Source organism: Palaemon carinicauda, chromosome 39 (genome assembly GCF_036898095.1).
Source record: "Palaemon carinicauda isolate YSFRI2023 chromosome 39, ASM3689809v2, whole genome shotgun sequence".
Lineage (NCBI taxonomy): Eukaryota > Metazoa > Arthropoda > Malacostraca > Decapoda > Palaemonidae > Palaemon > Palaemon carinicauda.
In genome coordinates, this window is record NC_090763.1 from 14,134,367 (window position 1) to 14,161,048 (window position 26,682).

Consider the following 26,682-nt stretch of genomic DNA (forward strand, 5'->3'; position numbering starts at 1 on the left):
ACTTCTACTCCATCTCAACCTCCCCCTCACCCTTCCCCTCAACCTCTGCTCCACCTCAACCTCAGCTCCACTACCCCTTCAACCTCCTCAACTTCTACTCCATCTCAACCTCCCCCTCACCCTCTCCCTCAACCTGCTCCACCTCAACCTCAGCTCCACTACCCCTTCAACCTAAGCTCCACTACCCCTTCAACTCCTCAACTTCTACTCCATCTCAACCTCCCCCTCACCCTTTCCCCTCAACCTCTTCCACCTCAACCTAAGCTCCACTACCCCTTCAACCTAAGTCCACTACCCCTTCAACCTAAGCTCCACTACCCCTCCAACCTCCTCAACTTCTACTCCATCTCAACCTCCCCCTCACCCTTTCCCCTCAACCTCAGTTCCACCTCAACCTAAGCTCCACTACCCCTTCAACCTAAGCTCCACTACCCCTTCAACCTAAGCTCCACTACCCCTCAACCTCCTCAACTTCTACTCCATCTCAACCTCCCCCTCACCCTTTCCCCTTCAACCTCAAGCTCCACTACCCCTTCAACCTAAGCTCCACTACCCCTTCAACCTCCTCAACTTCTACTCCATCTCAACCTCCCCCTCACCCTTTCCCCTCAACCTCAGTTCCACCTCAACCTAAGCTCCACTACCCCTTCAACCTAAGCTCCACTACCCCTTCAACCTAAGCTCCACTACCCCTTCAACCTAACTCCACTACTCCTTCAACCTAAGCTCCACTACCCCTCAACCTCCTCAACTTCTACTCCATCTCAACCTCCCCCTCACCCTTTCCCCTCAACCTCAGTTCCACCTCAACCTAAGCTCCACTACCCCTTCAACCTAAGCTCCACTACCCCTTCAACCTCCTCAACTTCTACTCCATCTCAACCTCCCCCTCACCCTTTCCCCTCAACCTCAGTTCCACCTCAACCTAAGCTCCACTACCCCTTCAACCTAAGCTCCACTACCCCTTCAACCTAAGCTCCACTACCCCTTCAACCTCCTCAACTTCTACTCCATCTCAACCTCCCCCTCACCCTTTCCCCTCAACCTCAGTTCCACCTCAACCTAAGCTCCACTACCCCTTCAACCTAAGCTCCACTACCCCTTCAACCTAAGCTCCACTACCCCTCAACCTCCTCAACTTCTACTCCATCTCAACCTCCCCTCACCCTTCCCCTCAACCTCAGTTCCACCTCAACCTAAGCTCCACTACCCCTTCAACCTAAGCTCCACTACCCCTTCAACTCCTCAACTTCTACTCCATCTCAACCTCCCCCTCACCCTTTCCCCTCAACCTCAGTTCCACCTCAACCTAAGCTCCACTACCCCTTCAACCTAAGCTCCACTACCCCTTCAACCTAAGCTCCACTACCCCTCAACCTCCTCAACTTCTACTCCATCTCAACCTCCCCCTCACCCTTTCCCCTCAACCTCAGTTCCACCTCAACCTAAGCTCCACTACCCCTTCAACCTAAGCTCCACTACCCCTTCAACCTAAGCTCCACTACCCCTTCAACCTCCTCAACTTCTACTCCATCTCAACCTCCCCCTCACCCTTTCCCCTCAACCTCAGTTCCACCTCAACCTAAGCTCCACTACCCCTTCAACCTAAGCTCCACTACCCCTTCAACTCCTCAACTTCTACTCCATCTCAACCTCCCCCTCACCCTTTCCCCTCAACCTCAGTTCCACCTCAACCTAAGCTCCACTACCCCTTCAACCTCCTCAACTTCTTCTTCATCTCCATCTCCCCCTCACCCTCACCCTCTCCCTCAACCTCTGTCCACCTCAACCTCAGCTCCACTACCCCTTCAATCCTCAACTTTACTCCATCTCAACCTCCCCCTCACCCTCTCCCCTCAACCTCTTCTTCACCTCAACCTAAGCTCCACTACCCCTTCAACCTAAGCTCCACTACCCCTCCAACCTCCTCAACTTCTACTCCATCTCAACCTCCCCCTCACCCTTTCCCCTCAACCTCAGTTCCACCTCAACCTAAGCTCCACTACCCCTTCAACCTAAGCTCCACTACCCCTTCAACCTAAGCTCCACTACCCCTCCAACCTCCTCAACTTCTACTCCATCTCAACCTCCCCCTCACTCTTTCCCCTCAACCTCAGTTCCACCTCAACCTAAGCTCCACTACCCCTTCAACCTCCTCAACTTCTACTCCATCTCAACCTCCCCCTCACCCTTTCCCCTCAACCTCAGTTCCACCTCAACCTAAGCTCCACTACCCCTTCAACCTAAGCTCCACTACCCCTTCAACCTAAGCTCCACTACCCCTCCAACCTCCTCAACTTCTACTCCATCTCAACCTCCCCCTCACCCTTTCCCCTCAACCTCAGCTCCACCTCAACCTAAGCTCCACTACCCCTTCAACCTCCTCAACTTCTACTCCATCTCAACCTCCCCCTCACCCTTTCCCCTCAACCTCAGTTCCACCTCAACCTAAGCTCCACTACCCCTTCAACCTAAGCTCCACTACCCCTTCAACCTAAGCTCCACTACCCCTTCAACCTCCTCAACTTCTACTCCATCTCAACCTCCCCTCACCCTTTCCCCTCAACCTCAGTTCCACCTCAACCTAAGCTCCACTACCCCTTCAACCTAAGCTCCACTACCCCTTCAACCTAAGCTCCACTACCCCTTCAACCTAAGCTCCACCACCCCTTCAACTCCTCAACTTCTACTCCATCTCAACCTCCCCCTCACCCTTCCCCTCAACCTAAGCTCCACTACCCCTTCAACCTAAGCTCCACTACCCCTTCAACCTCCTCAACTTCTACTCCATCTCAACCTCCCCCTCACCCTCTCCCCTCAACCTCAGTTCCACCTCAACCTAAGCTCCACTACCCCTTCAACCTAAGCTCCACTACCCCTTCAACCTAAGCTCCACTACCCCTCCAACCTCCTCAACTTCTACTCCATCTCAACCTCCCCCTCACCCTTTCCTCACCCTCTCCCCTCAACCTCTGCTCCACTTCACCTGCTCCACACAACCTAAGCTCCACTACCCCTTCAACCTCCTCAACTTCTACTCCATCTCAACCTCCCCCTCACCCTCCCCCTAACCACTGCTCCACCTCAACCTCAGCTCCACTACCCCTTCAACCTAAGCTCCACTACCCCTCAACCTCCTCAACTTCTACTCCATCTCAACCTCCCCCTCACCCTTTCCCCTCAACCTTTCTCCTCAACCTCAGCTCCACTACCCCTTCAACCTAAGCTCCACTACCCCTTCAACCTCCTCAACTTCTACTCCATCTCAACCTCCCCCTCACCCTTTCCCCTCAACCTCAGTCCACCTCAACCTAAGCTCCACTACCCCTTCAACCTAAGCTCCACTACCCCTTCAACCTAAGCTCCACTACCCCTCCAACCTCCTCAACTTCTACTCCATCTCAACCTCCCCCTCACCCTCTCCCCTCAACCTCGCTCCACCTCAACCTCTGCTCCACCTCAACCTAAGCTCCACTACCCCTTCAACCTCCTCAACTTCTACTCCATCTCAACCTCCCCTCACCCTCTCCCCTCAACCTCAGTTCCACCTCAACCTAAGCTCCACACCCCTTCAACCTAAGCTCCACTACCCCTTCAACCTCCTCAACTTCTACTCCATCTCAACCTCCCCCTCCCCCTCACCCTCTTCCCTCAACCTCTGCTCCACCTCAACCTAAGCTCCACTACCCCTTCAACCTCCTCAACTTCTACTCCATCTCAACCTCCCCCTCACCCTTTCCCCTCAACTCAGCTCCACCTCAACCTAAGCTCCACTACCCCTTGAACCTAAGCTCCACTACCCCTTCAACCTTCTCAACTTCTACTCCATCTCAACCTCCCCCTCACCCTCTTCCCTCAACCTCTGCTCCACCTCAACCTCAGCTCCACCTCAACCTAAGCTCCACTACCCCTTCAACCTCCTCAACTTCTACTCCATCTCAACCTCCCCCTCACCCTTTCTCCTCAACCTCAGCTCCACCTCAACCTAAGCTCCACGACCCTTTCAACCTAAGCTCCACTACCCCTTCAACCTCCTCAACTTCTACTCCATCTCAACCTCCCCCCACCCTCTCTCCTCAACCTTTGCTCCACCTCAACCTCAGCTCCACCTCAACCTAAGCTCCACTACCCCTTCAACCTACTCAACTTCTACTCCATCCTAACCTCATCATCAACTTTTACTCCATCTCAACCTCCCCCTCCCCCTCCCCTCCTCCCTCTGTTCCACTTCCCTTTTCCCTCAACCTTCCCCTCCCCATCAACCTCAAACTCTGCTCCGCCTTGCCGTCCCCCTCAACCTATGCTCTACATTCCCCTCAACCATGCTCTCTACCTCCCTCTCAACCTCAACCTCTACTCCAACTAAACCTCCCCCTCCCCTCAACCCCAACCTACAATCCACCTTAACTATGCTCCACCTCAACCTCAACCTCTCCCTCAACCTCTCACTTCCCTTCAACCTCCCCCTCAACCTCCCACTCCCCTTCAACCTTTGCTCCACCTCCCCTTCAACCTCAACCTCCCACTCCACCTCAACCTGAACTTCCCAATAAACCTCTCTCTCAACTTCAACTTTTTTTCCTCTTCAAACTCCCCTCAACCTCCACCTCTCCCCTCAACATCCCGTTCCACCGCAACCTCTGCTTCACCTCAACCTCTGCTCCACCTCAACCTCTGGTCTACCTCAATCTCTGCTCTACCTCAAGCTCTGCTCTACCTCAACCTCTGCGTCACGTTTCCCTATACCTCTCTCTTAACCTCCCACTCAACCTCAACCTCCCTCTCAACCTCCCTCTCAACCTCAACCTTTACTCCATCTAAACCTCCCCCTCCCCTCAACCTCAATCCCTGCTTAACCTCAACCTCTGCTCCACTTTCCCCTTTTCTTTAACCTTCCCCTTTCCCTCAACCTTCCCCTTTCTCTCAACCTTTCCCTCCCCCTCGACCTCAACCTCTACTCCACCTTCCCCTCAACCTCAACTCCACCTTCCCCTCAACCATCCTCTCAACCTCGCCCTAAACCTCGACTCCATCTAAACCTCTCTCTCCCCTCAACCTCAACCTCTGCTCCACCTCAACCTCTGTTCCACTTCCCTTCTCCCTCAAACTCTGCTCCGCCTCCCAGTCTCCCTCAACCTATACTCCACATCCCCCTCAACCATCCTCTCTACCTCCCTCTCAACCTCAATCTCTACTCCAGCTAAACCTTCCCCTCCCCTCAACCTCAACTTACGCTCTACCTCAACCTCCCCCTCCCCTGCAACCTCCCCCTCCCCTTTAACCTCCCCCTCAACCTCTCAATCCCCTCCAACCTCCCACTCCCCTCCAACCTCCCACTCCCCTTCAACTTCCCCCTCAACTTCTCACTCCCCTCCAACCTCCCCTTCAACCTTCCACTCCACCTCAATCTCCCATTCCACCTTAACCGTTGCTCCACCTCCCACTCCCCCTCAACCTCCCACTCCACTCAACCTCAACTTCAACATCCCCTCCACCTTCAACATCCCCTCCACCTCAACCTCTGTTCCACCTTCCCTTTAGCCTCCCCCTCAACCTCCCCCAACCTCCCCCCACCTCCCCCCAATGTTTATTCCATTTCAACCTCCCCATTAACTTCTACTCCATCTCACCCTCCCCCTCAACCTAACCTCACCCTTTTCCCTCAACCTCTGCTCCACATCTCCCTCAACCTCCCTCTCAACCTCTACTCCATCTAAACCTCCCCCTCCCTTCAACCTCAACCTCTGCTTCAGCTCAATTCTGCTCCACTTTCCCCTCTCCCTCAACCTTCCATTTCCCCTCAACCTTCCCCTCAATCTCCCCCTCAATCTCCCCCTTCCTCTCCCCCTCAATCTCCCCCTTCCTCTCCCCCTCAATCTCCCCCTTCCTCTCCCCCCAACTTCCCCATCTCCCTCAACCTCTCCTTCTCCTCCACCTCTATCTCCCATTTCACCTCCACCTCTACCTCCCCCTCCACCTCTACCTCCCCCTCCACCTCTACCTCCCCCTCCACCTCTACCTCCCCCTCCACCTCTACCTCCCATTTCACCTCGACCTCTCACTCCACTTCGATCTCCGACTCCACCTTGACCTCCCACTCCCCCTCAATCGATCTCTTAACCTTTCCTCCCCTCCAACTTCTGTTCCACCTCCCCCTCAACTTCGCCCTCAACTTTAACCTCTACACCATCTAAATCTCCCCCTCCCCTCAACCTCAGCCTCTGCTCCACCTCCCCCTCAACCTCCTATTCCACTTCAACCTCTGCTTCACCTCCTCTTCAGCCTAACACTTCACCTCACCCTCTGCTCCACCTCTCTCTCCACCTCAACCTCCCACTCCACCTCAACCTCTGCTCCACCTCAACCTTTGCTCCACGTAACCTTCCCCTCCCTCTTCTTCTCCTCCCCCTCCCCTCTCCTTCTCCTCCCTCTCCCATCCCCCCTTCACTCCCCCTTCCCCTCCACTCCCCCTCCACTCCCCTCTCCATTCCCCTCTCCCTTCCCCTCTCCCTCCTCTTTCACCCCATCCCCTCCCCTTTCACCTCCCCTCCCCTACCAACTCCCCTCCCATACCAACTCCCCTCCCCTACCGCATCTTCCCCCTCCCCCTCCTATATTTCCCCCCTCCCCCTCCTATATCTTCAGTGAGTTATTTGGTTCAATTTCTTAACCATTTCTTTCTGACTTATTAGAGCATCCGCCATTTGCTTCATAGCTCAACTCTCTCGGAGACAATAATTAATTTTATATCGGATGAAGAAGATTCTAGACTTGGCCCCACTACTTGGCCTTTGACCCTAAATATTGCACATTGCTTCAAGTTATATATGCAATAAGGAATAATTTAAACCCTTAAGAACTTTCTTCCTTAGATAAAGATGTGTAAGAGAATTTTAGGTAGAAAAATTAGCTTGAAAAGGAATCATTCCAAAGAAATATTTTTTTTTTTTTGTAAATAATCCGGCAATTAGGATCAGTTACATCAAAGGAGGTTTCCTTGTTGTTGCCTTTTCTAATATGTTAAAAAAAAGAATTTATCACCAGAGGTTTATTACTTAATTACTCAGTTATGTACTTGTTAATTTACTTAATTACTTTGAATACTATATATATATATATATATATATATATATATATATATATATATATATATATATATATATATATATATATATATCTTTCTGAGAAGGGCCACCTTAGCGTGATGAAAGAGTTTGCGTATCACCATGATCAGCAAAGCTTTACAAGTTAGAGACACCCATACTAACTTTGTTTGTTGTGAGCGATCAGACAAATGTCTCCCACCATCACCAATCCGCACTGTTCAGCTTAGTGATGAAACTGACCAAGTCCCAGATATGAATAAAGACTAGGCCTCTCTCTCTCTCTCTCTCTCTCTCTCTCTCTCTCTCTCTCTCTCTCTCTCTCTCTCTCTCTCTCTCAAATTGAAATTATTGTGTATTGCATTACTTAATTCGAGTATAATTGCAAGTTTTTATGAGGATGCTAAATCTAATTATTTTTTCAGATGAGCTGAGAAGCATCACAGACCCCTTGTGGTGCAAGTTCCCATCCCTTGATCCCAGTTTTCGAAGATAAAGTTCCAATATTCGTCAGTGATTACAGGTAAATCGTTAACTGGATTTGCTTATGCAGTTTTGTGAATTTCATCCCTTGGCGATTTCGTTATCCATACATTAGACCTAAATCTTAGCATTTTATTGCTACATCTTTCTAAAATGTCATCAGTTTCTTTTGTCTAGTGTCCATATATCTTCCCCATAGATAAATTAGGCTACATTATTTTGCCCAGTGTCCATATAGCTGCTCCAAAGATCAATCACATTCTTTATACTTGTGTTGTAATTATGTGCTCTTTCTGCTAAAAGAATATTTTCATTTATTAGTGAAGAATTCTACTTCAACTTCATCCAAGCTTTTGTTACTTCTTACTACTGTCTCAATACCTAACTCACTGTCCAGCGTATCCACAGGGTAATAAATATGTTAAATATCCCTCAGCAGTGAGTATCTAAATGCTAAGAGAGTTCATCCTGATGTTTCACGCATCATACACATAGCCAGTGGCCACCTACATCGGTCTCCCCTTGTCGTCTCTCTCTCTCTCTCTCTCTCTCTCTCTCTCTCTCTCTCTCTCTCTCTCTCTCTCTCTCTCTCTCTCTCTTTTGGCATCTCTGGCAAAATTTCTTAACCCTAATTTCCAGTTTCTTGTTTCTAATTTCTTATTATTTGGACAATCTTTTCATTAGCACTTCTTTTTGGACTCATTGTAAAATGCTACCCATTTACTGGTTTATATCTACCATGCTGTATCTTCAGTGTTAGAATACTAAAATAAAACTTTATATCCTTCTTGGTCATATAGTATATTTCTTCGGACTGGTATGTCCTTAGATTGTGGCTTCTCTTTCACTGTGTATGATAACCTTTCTCTAAAGTTCGTACTTTACCTCTTTTGGTCAATATACTGAAAACACAACCATCTTTCGTTTTTCAGGCATTTTTTTATATTGCTTACCCTTTTAATTATTGCTACATAAAGGTACAATATTTTTTATCTACTCCATACCAGGTTGTTTGTTTTTCTATGGCCCCTCTATAGCAGGTTCGTGGTTTCTGTGGTCCCTCCATAGCAGGTTAGCGGTTTCTGTATGGTCCTTCCATAGCAGGTTCTTGATTTTTCTATGGTCCCTGCATACTAGGTTCTTGGTTTTTCTATAGTCCTTCCTTAGCAGGTTCGTGGTTTCTCTATGGTCATACTAGGTTCTTGGGTTTTCTATGGTCCCAATATAGCAGGTTCGTGGTTTCTCTATGGCCATACTAGGTTCTTAGTTTTCTATGGTCCCTCCATAACAGGTTCGTGGTTTCTCTATGGTCATACTAGGTTCTGGGTTTTTCTATGATCCCTTCGTAGCAGGTTCGTGGTTTTTCTTTAGTCCCTCCATAACAGGTTCGTGGTTTTTTTATGGTCCCTCCATACTAGGTTCTTGGGTTGGTTTTTCTATAGTCCTTCCATACTAGCTTCTTGGTTTTTCTATGGTCCCTCCATCACAGGTTCGTGGTTTCTTTATGGTCATACTAGGTTCTTTGTTTTTCTATGGTCCCTCCATACTAGGTTCTTTGTTTTTCTATGGTCCCTCCATACTAGGTTCTTTGTTTTTCTATGGTCCCTCCATACTAGGGTCTTGGTTTTTATATGGTCATACTAGGTTCTTTGTTTTTCTATGGTCCTTCCATAGTAGGTTCTTGGTGTTTCCATGGTTCCTCCATAGCAGATTCGGGGTTTCCTTATGGTCCATCCATAGGAGGTCCTTGGTTTCTCTTTGGTGCTTCCATAACTGGGTCTTGTTTTTTCTATGGTCCCTCCATAACAGGTTCGTGGTTTTTCTATGATACCTCCATAGTTGGTTCGTGGTTTCTCTGTGGTCACTCCATAGCAGGTTAGTGGTTCCTGTATGGTCCCTCCATAGCAGGTTCTTGATTTTTCTATGGTCTCCATACTAGTTTCTTGGTTTTCTATGGTCCCTCCGTAGCAGGTTCATGGTTTCTCTATTGTCATACTAGGTTCTTGGTTTTTCTATATTCCCTCCATAGCAGGTTCGTGGTTTTTCTACTATCATACTAGGTTTTTGGTTTTTCTATGGTCCCTCCGTACCAGATTCGTGATTTTTCTATGGTCCCCCCATAGCAGGTTCTTGGTTTTTCTCCTGTGCTTCCATACCCGGTTCATGGTTTCTCTATGGACCCTCCATAGCAGGTGTTTGGTTTTTCTCTGGTGCCTTCATAGCATTTATGTGGTTTTTCTATGGTCCCTCCATAGCAGGTTCGTGATTTTTCTCTATGGTCCCCCCATAGCAGGTTCTTGGTTTTTCTCAGGTGTTTCTATAGCCGGTTCATGGTTTCTCTATGGTCCCTCCATAGCAGGTGTTTGGTTTTTCTATGGTGCCTCCATAGCCGGTTCGTGGTTTCTCTATGGTACCTCCATAGCAGGTTCGTGGTTTTTCTCTGGTGCCTCCATAGCAGGTTCGTGGTTTCTCTGTGGTCCCTCCATAGCAGGTTCGTGGTTTCTCTATGGTCCCTCCATAGCAGGTTCTTGTTCTTTCTCTGGTGCCTCCATAGCCGGTTCGTGGTTTCTCTATGGTACCTCCATAGCAGGTTCCTGGTTTCTCTATGGTCCCTCCATAGCAGGTTCTTTTTTTTCTCTGGTGCTTCCATGGACGGTTCGTGGTTTCTCTATGGTACCTCCATACCAGGTTCGTGGTTTCTCTATGGTACCTCCATAGCAGGTACTTGTTTTTTCTCTGGTGCGTCCATAGCTGGTTCGTGGTTTCTCTATAGTACCTCCATAGCAGGTTCGTGGTTTCTCTATGGTCCCTCCATAGCAGGTACTTGTTTTTTCTCTGGTTGCCTCCATAGACGGTTCGTGGTTTTTCTCTGGTCCCTCCATAGCAGGTTCTTGTTTTTTCTCTGGTGCCTCCATAGCCGGTTCGTGGTTTCTCTATGGTTCCTCCATAGCAGGTTCTTGTTTTTTCTCTGGTGCGTCCATAGCTGGTTCGTGGTTTCTCTATAGTACCTCCATAGCAGGTTCGTGGTTTCTCTATGGTCCCTCCATAGCAGGTACTTGTTTTTTCTCTGGTGCCTCCATAGCCGGTTCGTGGTTTCTCTATGGTACCTCCATAGCAGGTTCTTGTTTTTTCTCTGGTGCCTCCATAGCCGGTTCGTGGTTTCTCTATGGTACCTCCATAGCAGGTTCGTGGTTTCTCTATGGTACCTCCATAGCTGGTTCTTGTTTTTTCTCTGGTGCCTCCATAGCCGGTTCGTGGTTTCTCTATGGTACCTCCATAGCAGGTTCGTGGTTTCTCTATGGTCCCTCCATAGCAGGTTCTTGTTTTTTCTCTGGTGCCTCCATAGACGGTTCATGGTTTCTCTATGGTACCTCCATAGCAGGTTCGTGGTTTCTCTATGGTCCCTCCATAGCAGGTACTTGTTTTTTCTCTGGTGCCTCCATAGACGGTTCGTGGTTTCTCTATGGTCCCTCCATAGCAGGTTTTGTTTTTTCTCTGGTGCCTCCATAGCCGGTTCGTGGTTTCTCTATGGTACCTCCATAGCAGGTTCGTGGTTTCTCTATGGTCCCTCCATAGCAGGTTCGTGGTTGTTCTCTGGGGCCTCCATAGCCGGTTCGTGGTTTCTCTATGGTACCTCCATACCAGGTTCGTGGTTTCTCTATGGACCTGCCATAGCAGGTTCTTGGTTTTTCTCTGGTGCCTCCATAGCAGGTTTGTGGTTTCTCTATGATACCCCCATAGCAGTTTCTCGGTTTTTCTATGGTCCCTCCATAGCAGGTTCTCGGTTTTTTATGGTCCCCCCATAGCAGGGTTCATGGTTTCTCTATGGTCCACTCATAGTAGGTTCATGGTTTTTTATGGTCATACTAGGTTCTTTGGTTTTTCTATGGTCCCTCCATAGCAAGTTCGTGAGTTACCTATGGTCCCTCCATAGCAGGATCTCTGTTTTTCTATGGTTCCCCCATAGCACGTTCGTGGTTTCTCTTTGGTCCACACATAAGCAGGTTCATGGTTTTTCTATGGTCATACTATGTTCTTGGTTTTTCTATGGTCCCTCCAAAGCAGGTTCGTTGTTTTTCTATGGTCATACTATGTTATTGGTTTTTCTATGGTCCCTCCAAAGCAGGTTCGTGGTTTTTCCATGGTCATACTATGTTCTTGGTTTTTCTATGGTCCCTCCAAAGCAGGTTCATGGTTATTATATGGTCATACTATGTTCTTGGTTTTTCTATGGTCCCTCCAAAGCAGGTTCGTGGTTTTTTTATGGTCATATTAGGTACTTGGTTTCTCTTTAGTCCCTCCACAGCAGGTTTGTGGTATCTCTGTGGGCCACACATAGCAGGTTCATGGTTTTTCTATAGTCATGCTAGGTTCTTGGTTTCTCTTTGGTCCCTCCATAACAGGTTCGTGGTTTTTCTATGGTCATACTAGGTTCTTGGTTTCTCTTTGGTCCCTCCATAGCAGGTTCGTGGTTTCTCTATGGTCCCTCCATAGCAGGTCCGTGGTTTTTCTATGGTCATACTATTTTCTTGGTTTCTCATTGGTCCCTTCATAGCAGGTTTGTGGCTTTTCTATGTTCATACTAGGTTCTTGGTTTTTCTATAGTCCACCCATAGCAATTTCGTGGTTTTTCTATGGTCATACTAGGTTCGTGGTTTTTCTATGGTTCCTCCATAGCAGGTTCTTGATTTCTCTATGGTCATACTGGGTCCTTGGTTTTTCTATAGGCCCTCCATAACAGGATCTTGGTTTTTCTTTGGTCATACTAGGTTCTTAGTTTTCTTTTTCTATGGTCCCTCCATAGCAGGTTTTTGGTTTTTCTGTGGTCCCTCCACAGCAGGTTCGTGGGTTCTCTATGATCATACTAGGTTCTTGGTTTCTCTATGGTTATACTAGGTTTTTGGTTTTTCTATGGTCCCTCCATAGCAGGTTCTTGATTTCTCTATGGTCATACTGGGTCCTTGGTTTTTCTATAGGCCCTCCATAACAGGATCTTGGTTTTTCTTTGGTCATACTAGGTTTTTAGTTTTTTTTTTCTATGGTCCCTCCATGGCAGGTTTTTGGTTTTTCCATGGTCCCTCCACAGCAGGTTCGTGGTTTCTCTATGATCATACTAGGTTCTTGGTTTCTCTATGGTTATACTAGGTTCTTGGTTTTTCTATGGTCCCTCCATAGCAGGTTTTGGTTTTTTTATGGTCCCTCCATATCAGGTTCTTCATTTTTCTATGGTCCCTCCATATCAGGTTCGTGGTTTTTCTATTGTCATATTAGGTTCTTGGTTTCTATATGGTCATACTAGGTTTTTAGTTTTTCTTCTCTGGTCCCTCCATATCATGTTCTTCGTTTTTCTATGGTCCCTCCATATCAGGTTCGTTTTTCTATGGTCCCTCCATATCAGATTCTTCGTTTTTCTATGGTCCCTCGATATCAGGTTTTTCGTTTTTCTATGGACCCTCCATATTAGGTTCTTGGGTTTTCTATGGTCCCTCCATATCAGGTTCTTTGTTTTTCTATGGTCCCTTCATATCTGGTTCTTGGTTTTTCTATGGTCCCTCCATATCAGGTTCTTGGTTTTTCTATGGTCCCTCCATATCAGGTTCTTCATTTTTCTATGGTCCCTCCATATCAGGTTCTTGGTTTTTCTATGGTCCCTTCATAGTAGATTCTTGGTTTTTCTATGGTCCCTCCATAGCAGGTTTTTGGTTTTTCTATAGTCCCTCCATAGCAGGTTCTTGGTTTCTCTATGGTCATACTAGGTTCTTAGGTTTTCTTCTATGGTCCCTCCATATCAGGTTCTGGATTTTTTTATGGTCCCTCCATTGCAGGTTCATTGTTTCTCTATGGTCATATTAGGTTTTTGGTTTCTCTATGATCATACTAGGTTCTTAGTTTTTATTCTATGGTCCCTCCATATCAGGTTCTGGATTTTTCTATGGTCCCTCCAGAGCGGGTTTTTGGTTTTTCGATGGTCCCTCCATAGCAGGTTCGTGGTTTCTCTATGGTCATATTAGGTTCTTGGTTTCTCTATGGTCTTACTAGGTTCTTATTTTTTCTTCTATGGTCCCTCCATATCAGGTTCTTGATTGTTCTATGGTTCCTCCATAGCAGGTTAGTGGTTTTTGTATGGTCCCTTCATAGCAAGTTCTTGATTTTTCTATGGTCCCTCCATAGCAAGTTCTTGATTTTTCTATTGTCCCTCCATGCTAGATTCTTGGTTTTTCTATGATCCTTCCGTAGCAGGTTCGTGTTTTTCTATGATCCGTCCATATCAGGTTAGTGGTTTCTCTATGGTCATACTAAATTCTTGGTTTTTCTATGGTCATACTAGGTTCTTGGTTTTTCTATGATTCCTTCATAGCAGGTTTGTGGTATATCTATGCTCTCTCCATAGCAGGTTCGTGATTCTTCTATGGTCCCTCCATAGCAGGTTCGTGATTCCTCTATGGTCCCTTCATAGCAGGTTCGTGATTCCTCTATGGTCCCTTCATAGCAGGTTCGTGATTCCTCTATGGTCCCTCCATAGCAGGTTCGTGGTTTCTCTATGGTCATATTAGGTTCTTGGTTTCTCTATGGTCCCTCCACCGAAGGTTTGTGATTTCTGTATGGTCCCTCCATAACAGGTTCTTGGTTTCTCTATGGTCATACTAGGTTCTTAGTTTTTCTTCTATGGTCCCTCCATATCAGGTTCTTGGTTATTCTATGGTCCTCCATAGCTGGTTCGTGGTTTCTCTCTGGTCATACTAGGTTCTTGGTTTCACTATGGTCCCTCCGCCAAAGGTTTGTTGTTTCTGTATGGTCCCTCCATAGCTGGTTGGTGGTTTCTCTCTATGGTCTTGCCATAGCAGGTTGGTTGTTTCTCTATGGTCATACTAGATTCTTGGTTTTTCTATGATCCCACCATGGCAGGTTTGTGGTTTTTCTATTGTCCCTTCATAGCAGGTTCGTAGTTTTTCTTTGGTCCCTCCATAGCAGGTTTGTGGTTTCTCTATGGTCATACTATTCTTGGGTTTTCTATGGTCCCTCCATAGCAGGTTCGTGGTTTCTCTGTGGTCATACTAGGGTCTTGGTTTTTCTATGGTCCCTCCAAAGTAGGTTCGTGGTTTCCCCTATGGTCATACCATGTTCTTGGATTTCTATGGTCCCTCCATAGCAGGTTCGTGGTTTCTCTATGGTCATACTAGGTTCTTGTTTTTTTTTTATGGTCCCTCCATAGCCGGTTTGTGGTTTCTCTATGGTACCTCCATAGCCGGTTTGTGGTTTCTCTATGGTACCTCCATAGCAGGTTCGTGGTTTCTGTGTGGTCCCTCCATAGCTGGTTGGTGGTTTCTCTCTATGGTCTTGCCATAGCAGGTTGGTTGTTTCTCTATGGTCATACTAGATTCTTGGTTTTTCTATGATCCCACCATGGCAGGTTTGTGGTTTTTCTATTGTCCCTTCATAGCAGGTTCGTAGTTTTTCTTTGGTCCCTCCATAGCAGGTTTGTGGTTTCTCTATGGTCATACTATTCTTGGGTTTTCTATGGTCCCTCCATAGCAGGTTCGTGGTTTCTCTGTGGTCATACTAGGGTCTTGGTTTTTCTATGGTCGCTCCAAAGTAGGTTCGTGGTTTCCCCTATGGGCATACCATGTTCTTGGATTTCTATGGTCCCTCCATAGCAGGTTCGTGGTTTCTCTATGGTCATACTAGGTTCTTGTTTTTTTTGATGGTCCCTCCATAGCAGGTTCATGGTTTCTCTATGGTACCTCCATAGCTGGTTCTTGTTTTTTCTCTGGTGCCTCCATAGCCGGTTCGTGGTTTCTCTATGGTACCTCCATAGCAGGTTCGTGGTTTCTCTATGGTCCCTCCATAGCAGGTTCTTGTTTTTTCTCTGGTGCCTCCATAGACGGTTCGTGGTTTCTCTATAGTACCTCCATAGCAGGTTCGTGGTTATTCTATGGTCCCTCCATAGCAGGTACTTGTTTTTTCTCTGGTGCCTCCATAGACGGTTCGTGGTTTCTCTATGGTACCTCCATAGCAGGTTCTTATTTTTTCTCTGGTGCCTCCATAGCCGGTTCGTGGTTTCTCTATGGTACCTCCATAGTAGGTTCGTGGGTTCTCTATGGTCCCTCCATAGCAGGTTCGTGCTTTTTCTCTGGTGCCTCCATAGCCGGTTCGTGGTTTCTCTATGGTACCTCCATACCAGGTTCGTGGTTTCTCTATGGACCCGCCATAGCAGGTTCTTGGTTTTTCTCTGGTGCCTCCATAGCAGGTTTGTGGTTTCTCTATGATACCTCCATAGCAGTTTCTCGGTTTTTCTATGATCCCTCCATAGCAGGTTCTCGGTTTTTCATGGTCCCCCATAGCAGGTTCATGGTTTCTCTATGGTCCACACATAGTAGGTTCATGGTTTTTTATGGTCATACTAGGTTCTTTGGTTTTTCTATGGTCCCTCCATAGCAAGTTCGTGAGTTACCTATGGTCCCTCCATAGCAGGATCTCTGTTTTTTTATGGTCCCCCCATAGCAGGTTCGTGGTTTCTCTTTGGTCCACACATAAGCAGGTTCATGGTTTTTCTATGGTCATACTATGTTCTTGGTTTTTCTATGGTCCCTCCAAAGCAGGTTCGTGGTTTTTCTATGGTCATACTATGTTCTTGGTTTTTCTATGGTCCCTCCAAAGCAGGTTCATGGTTATTATATGGTCATACTATGTTCTTGGTTTTTCTATGGTCCCTCCAAAGCAGGTTCGTGATTTTTCTATGGTCATATTAGGTACTTGGTTTCTCTTTAGTCCCTCCATAGCAGGTTCGTGGTATCTCTGTGGGCCACACATAGCAGGTTCGTGATTCCTCTATGGTCCCTCCATAGCAGGTTCGTGATTCCTCTATGGTCCCTCCATAGCAGGTTCGTGGTTTCTCTATGGTCATATTAGGTTCTTGGTTTCTCTATGGTCCCTCCACCGAAGGTTTGTGATTTCTGTATGGTCCCTGCATAACAGGTTCTTGGTTTCTCTATTGTCATACTAGGTTCTTAGTTTTTCTTCTATGGTCCCTCCATATCAGGTTCTTGGTTATTCTATGGTCCTCCATAGCTGGTTCGTGGTTTCTCTCTGGTCATACTAGGTTCTTGGTTTCTCTATGGTCCCTCCACCAAAGGTTTGTTATTTCTGTATGGTCCCTCCATAGCTGGTTGGTGGTTTCTCTCTATGGTCTTGCCATAGCAGGTTGGTTGTTTCTCTATGGTCATACTAGATTCTTGGTTTTTCTATGATCCCACCATGGCAGGTTTGTGGTTTTTCTATTGTCCCTTCATAGCAGGTTTGTGGTTTTTCTTTGGTCCCTCCATAGCAGGTTTGTGGTTTCTCTATGGTCATACTAGGGTCTTGGTTTTTCTATGGTCCCTCCAAAGTAGGTTCGTGGTTTCCCCTATGGTCATACCATGTTCTTGGATATCTATGGTCCCTCCATAGCAGGTTCGTGGTTTCTCTATGGTTCCTCCATACCAGGTTGGTGGTTTGTCTATGATCATACTAGATTCTTGATATCTGTATGGTCTCTCCATAGCAGGTTCGTGGTTTCTCTATGGTCATACTAGGTTCTTAGTTTTTCTTCTATGGTCCCTCCATATCAGGTTCTTGGTTATTCTATGGTCCTCCATAGCTGGTTCGTGGTTTCTCTCTGGTCATACTAGGTTCTTGGTTTCTCTATGGTCCCTCCACCGAAGGTTTGTTGTTTCTGTATGGTCCCTCCATAGCTGGTTGGTGGTTTCTCTCTATGGTCTTGCCATAGCAGGTTGGTTGTTTCTCTATGGTCATACTAGATTCTTGGTTTTTCTATGATCCCACCATGGCAGGTTTGTGGTTTTTCTATTGTCCCTGTCATAGAAGGTTTGAGGTTTCTCTATGGTCCCTCCATAGCAGGTTCGTGGTTTCTCTATGGTCATACCAGAATCTTGGTTCCTCTATGGTCCCTCCATAGCAGGTTCGTGATTTCTCTATGGTCTTACTAGAGTCTTGGTTTTTCTATGGTCCCTCCAAAGTAGGTTCGTGGTTTCCCCTATGGTCATACCATGGTCTTGGATTTCTATGGTCCCTCCATAGCAGGTTCGTGGTTTCTCTATGGTCATACTATTCTTGGGTTTTCTATGGTCCCTCTATAGCAGGTTCGTGGTTTCTCTATGGTCATACTAGGGTCTTGGTTTTTCTATGGTCCCTCCAAAGTAGGTTCGTGGTTTCCCCTATGGTCATACCATGTTCTTGGATATCTATGGTCCCTCCATAGCAGGTTCGTGGTTTCTCTATGGTCATACTATTCTTGGGTTTTCTATGATCCCACCATGGCAGGTTTGTGGTTTTTCTATTGTCCCTTCATAGCAGGTTCGTAGTTTTTCTTTGGTCCCTCCATAGCAGGTTTGTGGTTTCTCTATGGTCATACTATTCTTGGGTTTTCTATGGTCCCTCTATAGCAGGTTCGTGGTTTCTCTATGGTCATACTAGGGTCTTGGTTTTTCTATGGTCCCTCCAAAGTAGGTTCGTGGTTTCCCCTATGGTCATACCATGTTCTTGGATATCTATGGTCCCTCCATAGCAGGTTCGTGGTTTCTCTATGGTGCCTCCATACCAGGTTGGTGGTTTGTCTATGATCATACTAGATTCTTGATATCTGTATGGTCTCTCCATAGCAGGTTCGTGGTTTCTCTATGGTCATACTAGAATCTTGGTTTCTCTGTGGTCCCTCCATAGCAGGTTTGTGGTTTCTCTATGGTCCCTCCATAGCAGGTTTGTGGTTTCTCTTTGGTCATATTAGGTTCTTGGTTTCTCTATGGTCCCTCCACCGAAGGTTTGTGATTTCTGTATGGTCCCTCCATAACAGGTTCTTGGTTTCTCTATGGTCATACTAGGTTCTTAGTTTTTCTTCTATGGTCCCTCCATATCAGGTTCTTGGTTATTCTATGGTCCTCCATAGCTGGTTCGTGGTTTCTCTCTGGTCATACTAGGTTCTTGGTTTCTCTATGGTCCCTCCACCAAAGGTTTGTTGTTTCTGTATGGTCCCTCCATAGCTGGTTGGTGGTTTCTCTCTATGGTCTTGCCATAGCAGGTTGGTTGTTTCTCTATGGTCATACTAGATTCTTGGTTTTTCTATGATCCCACCATGGCAGTTTTGTGGTTTTTCTATTGTCCCTGTCATAGAAGGTTTGAGGTTTCTCTATGGTCCCTCCATAGCAGGTTCGTGGTTTCTCTATGGTCATACCAGAATCTTGGTTCCTCTATGGTCCCTCCATAGCAGGTTCGTGGTTTCTCTATGGTCTTACTAGAGTCTTGGTTTTTCTATGGTCCCTCTAAAGTAGGTTCGTGGTTTCCCCTATGGTCATACCATGTTCTTGGATTTCTATGGTCCCTCCATAGCAGGTTCGTGGTTTCTCTATGGTCATACTAGGTTCTTGGTTTTTTTATGGTCCCTCCATAGCAGGTTCGTGGATTCTCTATGGTCATACCAGGTTCTTGGTTTTTTTTATGGTCCCTCCCTAACAGGTTAGTGGTTTCTCTATGGTTCCTCCATACCAGGTTGGTGGTTTGTCTATGATCATACTAGATTCTTGATTTCTGTATGGTCCCTCCATAGCAGGTTAGTGGTTTCTCTATGGTCCCTCCATAGCAGGTTCGTGGTTTCTCTATGGTCCCTCCATAGCAGGTTAGTGGTTTCTCTATGGTCCCTCCATAGCAGATTAGTGGTTTCTCTCTGGTCCCTCCATAGCAGGTTCGTGGTTTCTCTATGGTCCCTCCATAGCAGGTTCGTGGTTTCTCTATGGTCCCTCCATAGCAGGTTAGTGGTTTCTCAATGGTCCCTCCATAGCAGGTTAGTGGTTTCTCAATGGTCCCTCCATAGCAGTTTCGTGGTTTCTCTATGGTCATACTAGATTCTTGGTTTCTCTATGGTCCCTCCATAGCAAGTTCTTGGTTTCTCTATGGTCATACTAGGTTCTTGGTTTCTTTATGGTCCCTCCATAGCAGGTTCGTGGTCTCTATATGGTCCCTCCATAGCCGGTTAGTGGTTTCTCTATGGTCCCTCCATAGCAGGTTTGTGGTTTCTCTATGGTCCCTCCATAGCAGGTTGGTGGTTTCTCTATGGTTCCTCCATAGCAGGTTAGTGGTTTCTCTATGGGCCTTCCATAGCAGGTTCGTGGTTTCTCTATGGGCCTTCCATAGCAGGTTCATGGTTTCTTTGTGGTCCCTCCATAGCAGTTTCGTGGTTTCTCTATGGTTATACTAGATTCTTGGTTTCTTTATGGTCCCTCCATAGCAGGTTGGTGGTTTCTCTATGGGCCCTCCATAGCAGGTTCGTGGTTTCTCTATGGTCATACTAGATTCTTGGTTTCTTTATGGTCCCTCCATAGCAGGTTCGTGGTTTCTCTATGGGCCCTGTGTAGCATGTTCGTGGTTCCTCTCTGGTCATACTAAATTCTTGGTTTCTCTATTGTCCCTCCATAGCAGGTTCGTGGTTTCTTTGTGTTCCCTCCATAGCAGGTTCGTGGTTTCTCTATGGTTATACTAGATTCTTGGTTTCTTTATGGTCCCTCCATAGCAGGTTGGTGGCTTCTCTATGGTCCCTCCATAGCAGGTTCGTAGTTTCTCTATGGTCAAGCTAGATTCTTGATTTCTTTATGGTCCCTCCATAGCAGGTTGGTGGTTTTTCTATGGACCCTCCATAGCAGGTTCGAGGTTTCTCTATGGGCCCTCCATAGCAGGTTTGAGGTTTCTCTATGGTCAAACTAGATTCTTGGTTCCTTTATGGTCCCTCCATAGCAGGTTGGTGGTTTCTCTATGGTCCCTCCATAGCAGGGTTGTGGTTTCTCTATGGGCCCTCCATAGCAGGTTCGTGGTTTCTTTATGGTCCTTCCATCTGGTGGTTTCTCTATGGTCCCTCCATAGCAGGTTAGTGGTTTCTCTATGGGCCTTCCATAGCAGGTTCGTGGTTTCTCTATGGTGCATCCATAGCAGGTTCGTGGTTTCTTTATGGTCCCTCCATAGCAGGTTGGTGGTTTCTCTATGGTCCCTCCATAGCAGGATAGTGGTTTCTCTATGGTCCCTCCATAGCAGGTTCGTGGTATCTCTATGGTCATATTAGATTCTTGGTTTCTCTATGGTCCCTCCATAGCAGGTTAGTGGTTTCTCTATCGTCCCTCTATAGCAGGTTAGTGGTTTCTCTATGGGCCTCCATAGCAGGTTAGTGGTTTCTCTATGGGCCTTCCATAGCAGGTTGGTGGTTTCTCTATGGTCCCTCCATAGCAGGTTAATGGTTTCTCTATGGTCCCTCCATAGCAGGTTCGTGGTATCTCTATGGTCATACTAGGTTCTTGGTTTCTTTATGGTCCCTCCATAGCAAGTTAATGGTTTCTCTATGGTCCCTCCATAGCAGGTTAGTGGTTTCTCTATGGGCCTCCATAGCAGGTTAGTGGTTTCTCTATGGTTCCTCCAAAGCAGGTTCGTGGTTTTTCTATGGTCTTACTAGGTTCTTGATTTTTTTATGGTCCCTCCATAGCAGGTTCGTGGTTTCTCTATGGTCATACGAGGTTCTTGATTTTTCTATGGTCTTACTAGGTTCTTGTTTTTTTCTTGGTACCTCCATAGCAGGTTCATGGTTTCTCTCTGGTGCCTCCATAGCAGGTTTTTGGTTGCCTTATTGTTTTCCATAAAAGTATATCGTAGGTTCAATGCTGGAGTGTAAAGTGAAGGTATTTAATGACTGTTTATTGTCATTAGTGATAATATACTGTAGTTTGACTATAAGGATATTTTTAATGTTTACTCGTTAAAGTCTTTATTTTCATGTATGGTATATTACCTTTTTATCCCTCATATAAAGTAAAGCTTATACTTATCTTGATTATTCCTTTTTTGTGACTTAATTTTAATTCTAACATATTTAATCCAGCCTTTATCAATGATATCACGTTTCGTGTTCATAGTTCTGCGAATAACCCTTTTCATTGAGAATCGCAACTGGTTCACATTGTTGATTTTGCATTACTTTTTCTTTGGTAATCTTGTCTTTTATTCTATGTTAAGCTTTACTTTTGTGTATGTTTTCATTTTCCTATACTAACTTAGTACTATATATCATACACGCGTACTAAAGCTCTTTTTATAAGGCTTCCATATTCGTATTAGTGAGGGGTAATGTAGGCGTTGCTTATAGGTCTTTACAGTACTCCATTGAGAGAGAGGTACTCTCCTTGCAGCGTTCTACCTTAACTCAATTCCCACTTCCTTTCTTCTATCTTGGTGTCCGACCCCGTTTTTACTAATATTTTATTGTATAACAAATCTTTTATGTTTCCCTTTGCCTTTTTTATTTTTAAAAGAGATACATACTTACATATACCAAGAGATGTAATATAATATTTCCGTATTTCTTCTCTCTAGGGTTATTCGTAAACTATTTATAACACTTAACTTACATATTTCTACCAAAATTCTGTAGCTGTTCTTATGTTCATTGTCATACGCACATTTCATCCACCATGTTCAGTGTGATTCCAACATGTTGTTGTTAGAAACCTACAAATACTAAACGTTTAGCCTTTTCTCTTTATGACAGCAAACATCATTTACAAGTTTTCCCAATACTTATTTTACTTTGACGGCTGCTCTTCCGGTCCCATACAGCAGGGGAACCCCACTCTCTACAGGACCTCCACTGTCGTTTTATCTTGTTCGTTCAGAGTATTCAACATTTCATATCGCATATTGCTCATTTACTGTTAAATCGTCACTGTCAAACGACTCGATTTTGGGGGTCGAGTACTCACTCTTACGGTGGTCCTCTCGATTTCCAAGACTTGGATATTTGGCTCTTCAGTTATATTTCCCTCTACAAGCTCAAATTCTATAGATTAGCTTAACCAATTTGACCAAACATTTTCGACCATTTGTGATGATCAAAGGTTTTTCTCATCTAATTCAATCATCCTCTTTCAGATCTCTCTTTCGTAACTCATAAATTTAAAGTATCATTCCCTCTTGTCTACCCTCCTCTTACAATCTCATATACTGTATTATGTCACTCCAATCATACAGGCCCCCAGTTCTCTTCCCGTAAATACTATCACACATCCAAATCAATATTGCCAACATAGCAGGTATTCTTAATGCAATTTATTATGTACACCGCTATGTGCATCAATTTCTCCCAATACATTTATCCTCAATTCATTTACATATTTGGGAATAACTATAGCCCTTCATTGATCTCGTGTTAAACGCTCTCTTAAACACCAACTTATCACTTACATTCCTTGTCAGTTATGGGTAATTTTTGTAAAAACATTTAAAGTCTTTACTGCTATTTCGGTCTATTCTTATACAGCCCTATTTTAGTGCTCCGTTGTTTTATCGTTCATTATTATTATAAGTAGACTGGGCCTTATCACTGATAGACACTAGTATTTTTGTCAAGTACGTCTGAGACATCTGTCAGTCTTCACTAAATCTTGCAGTATTATATCAAGATGAATCTTTATAGTAACCTCTGCCTTCTTAATCTCCATTCATCACTTGGTACTTTTTCCCTTGTCTGTTCAAATTCTGTGGTGGTCTGGGTTAATCTTATCTATGTACTGTACTTTTCTTAGGTGTTAGGTAAAGAGAGATTCGGAAATTTAAAACTATTCAATTTTTCCTTATGGAACCATCCACAGAACAGAAAAAGCCTTGGCCGTCCATGTCGTTGAGGAAATTTATTAGTTCGGGTTACTCCTTGAATATATTTGGTAAGAACAGTACCTTTATTGATTTAGTAAAACACATGCACTCTTATTCTATTACAATTTAACGTAATGCACAGACAAGCACATGAATGGTATATCATTTAACAACGATCCATTTCTCTCGACCATCTATTTATTGGTATTTCCTCTTCTAATGTTTAATGTTACTCGATATTGCTTTCGTTGACTCCCGTCTGTGTTCCCAAATAAGTAGTATTTGACCTATACATACAATGGCTGTATACGTTATCTTGAATATTCCTTCATATTTATCAGTAAAATTTAGTATTCTTGACCTGATGTAATTATAAAAGTACTCCAAATATAGGCATTTTTACGGTCATTCCATTGTGAATCATTTGTTGCTCAACAATATGGAGTTCTCCTTTCAAGCAGAATCAATTTGTTACTTTTCACTGGGGTCGAGTTAGTGTTCTATATGTTAGTCACATTATAGCAATAGTTTTGTTGTGAATATAATTCGGCAATTAATGATTTGAAAAACTTTATGTATGGCCGTTCAAACTGTCATGGAAAGTTGCTATAGCAATGTACATTCTTGTAAATACATAAGTCAGTCATGGGTGTATAATGTTGTAACTAAAGTTTTCATGAAATTAAGTACCTATGGCGGTTAGCAAATACAGAAGTTCCTACATGAATGAGCCTGAGGAACAGTTCAAATGCGTGTATCATCTAGGCATTACGAACCGTGTAAATATCTCAACTGTAGGCATTAGCAGTACAACAGGGTATGTTATTATTACACATGTAACAGGTAGTGGCGGGAATTGATATTTATTATTTTCAGAAGAGGAGAGAGGGAGGTGGAAGTAAGGCATGAAGGTACAGATGGAAGGCGACCCCGGAGCAATGAATCAGAAGGCGACCCCGGAGCAATGAATCAAAAGGTCTGCAAACCTATCTCCCAAAAATGGAAAAAAACAGTTGTACTTGACAACTCAGGTTGTCACACATCGACATTTATGGAACATTACTAATTTAAAGGTTCTGTTTAACCCCACTGTTTCAAATTCAACTTTCAGCCTCCATTGCCCAAGTCATTTTTTTTATATTTAACGTGAATTTTAAAAATATTCGATCCTGTTTATTTATTGGTTTAATAAATACCTTTACAGAAATATTTACTTGTTTATTAAAATACCGTTGTACAAATATTGACTTCATCAATGAAATTATAAAATGGTTCTGGTAATGGATGCCGCAGCAACCAGCAAAAAAAAAAAAAATAAAAAAAAAAAAAATTCAAAATTATTTTTATTATTGTATATAATTTAAAAGTGTCCAGATATTTGCTTTCCTTGCCCTGGATTACCGGCTCTTAAATATATTTTTCTTCTTTCGCCGACCATTTTCCTCTCTTGGGGCTCTGCTTCACACACTGCTATTTTCCTCTTTCGCCGACTATTCTGCTTCACACAACACTGCTTCCTCTGTGGGGCGGTCTGCTATTTTCCTCTTTCGCCGACTATTCTGCTTCACACAACACTGCTTCCTCTGTGGGGCGGTCTGCTATTTTCCTCTTTCGCCGACTATTCTGCTTCACACAACACTGCTTCCTCTGTGGGGCGGTCTGCTATTTTCCTCTTTCGCCGACTATTTTCCTTTCTAGGGGGTCTGCTTCCCACAACAGTGCTTCCTCTGTGGAGTGGTCTGCTTCACACACTGCTATTTTCCTCTTTCGTCGACTATTCTCCTTTCTAGGGGGTCTGCTTCACACAACACTGCTTTCTCTGTGGGGCGGTCTGCTATTTTCCTCTTTCGCCGACTATTCTCCTTTCTAGGGGTCTGCTTCACACAACACTGCTTCCTCTCTGTGGGGTCTGCTTCACAGACTGCTATTTTCCTCTTATGCCGACTATTTTCCTCTCTGGGGGGTCTACTTCACACAACACTGCTGCTATCTTGACTGTTAGACCTGTCACTTTCTTGACTCTTAGACCTGTCAAATAAGTTAATCATGTTAGTTTAATATCAACACAAACTAACACAAATCGTTTACGTCAAATTCATAGACTAAACGTAACATGTGAATAAATGACCCAAGGAAATTGTAATGTACGCAAACATAGCGAGAGCTAGTACTTCTACAAAGTTTAATGTCTCGTGCAACATATTTGCAAGCAAGTGAAAACATTTAATAGGAACAAAACTTTGTTGCAATAAGATAGACATGCTTGTAATAACATGCATGAAAATACACGAAATTATTAATTAGTTGGGTAATTTATCAAAAGCTAAACAGAGCGACAAATTCATGGCGTTACTAAAACAATGAAAAGTTTAAAATAGTCCAAAAACCTTGTGTATTTTGGGCGAAACAAGGAAGAAATCAAAAGATTGTGGGGTTCATATATATCACAAAATCATTACGGTAAAATGGAACCATGGGGCTAATAAAACTAGACGATACTCAAGCAAAGGAAGAGGGGTCGGGGGAAAAAGTAATCCATAATATTGCTAAGCGAACATACAAGGGAATTAAGGTCAAATTACAGTATAATAGATACGAAACCAAAATATCTAAATTAACATCAATTTTTACAATCAACCGATTCTGAACAAATTACAAGCGGTGGGTACTGTCACTAAAATGCACTTAATGACGTATAAAACCGACAAATAAATTGTAAAGGTTAGTGGTAAAAGAGCTTAGTACACTAAAGTATACTACGAAAGCAAATAACCTTAAATGCCAGTAAAGAGAATAACTATCAGGTAAAGGGCGTAAAGTAGTAAAAAAAAAAAAAGGATGAACACACATTGAGGGAGGAAAAAGTTGCATGATAAAGAACTTATTGGAAATTAAAATAAATTGAGAGAAAAATAACAAGAAAAGAATGTAAGGTCATAAACGACTGATAAACAAGTTTTTTTGAGAGAGAACCTATTGGAAATCAAAATAACTGAAAACACAGTGTTTTAAGAGAGAACCTATTGGAAATCAAAATAACTGAAAAAAAGTTTTTTGAGAGAGAACCTATTGGAAATCAAAATAGAAGAAAAACAAGTGTTTTGAGAGAGAACCTATTGGAAATCAAAATAACTGAAAAACAAGTGTTATGAGACAGAACCTACTGGAAATCAAAATAACTGAAAAAACATTGTTTTGAGAGAGAACCTATTGGAAATCAAGCCTGTAAAAATAGTGTTTTGAGAGAACCTATTGGAAATCAAAATAACTGAAAAACAAGTGTTATGAGACAGAACCTATTGGAAGTCAAGATAAACGATGAGAGAAAAGTGCCAACAAAGTTGTGGCGAAATTTCACCGGTTTACTAAATTGCCCGATGTACTGGGTGGGTCACAAGGCCTTAAGGGCTAGCCTCTC

The 26,682-nt window shown here is 44.4% G+C and overlaps 2 long non-coding RNA genes across 5 annotated transcripts in view; one reads left to right on the plus strand and one right to left on the minus strand.

The window, feature by feature from the left end:
- The window catches only part of LOC137631014 (uncharacterized), an 84,257-nt gene extending 59,784 nt beyond the window's left edge, over positions 1-24,473 (plus strand). Inside the window, exons 2-4 of one of the 2 annotated variants that reach the window (XR_011041841.1) lie at positions 7,529-7,626; positions 23,261-23,332; positions 24,141-24,473. This is a non-coding gene — a long non-coding RNA (uncharacterized lncRNA). The remainder of the gene's footprint in view (positions 1-7,528; positions 7,627-23,260; positions 23,333-24,140) is intronic. The other variant, XR_011041840.1, reaches the window with a different exon arrangement.
- An 86-nt stretch (positions 24,474-24,559) lies between these two features.
- The window catches only part of LOC137631013 (uncharacterized), an 84,921-nt gene continuing 82,798 nt past the window's right edge, over positions 24,560-26,682 (minus strand). For all 3 annotated transcript variants that reach the window (XR_011041837.1, XR_011041839.1, XR_011041838.1), the window contains one exon: positions 24,560-25,292. This is a non-coding gene — a long non-coding RNA (uncharacterized lncRNA). The remainder of the gene's footprint in view (positions 25,293-26,682) is intronic.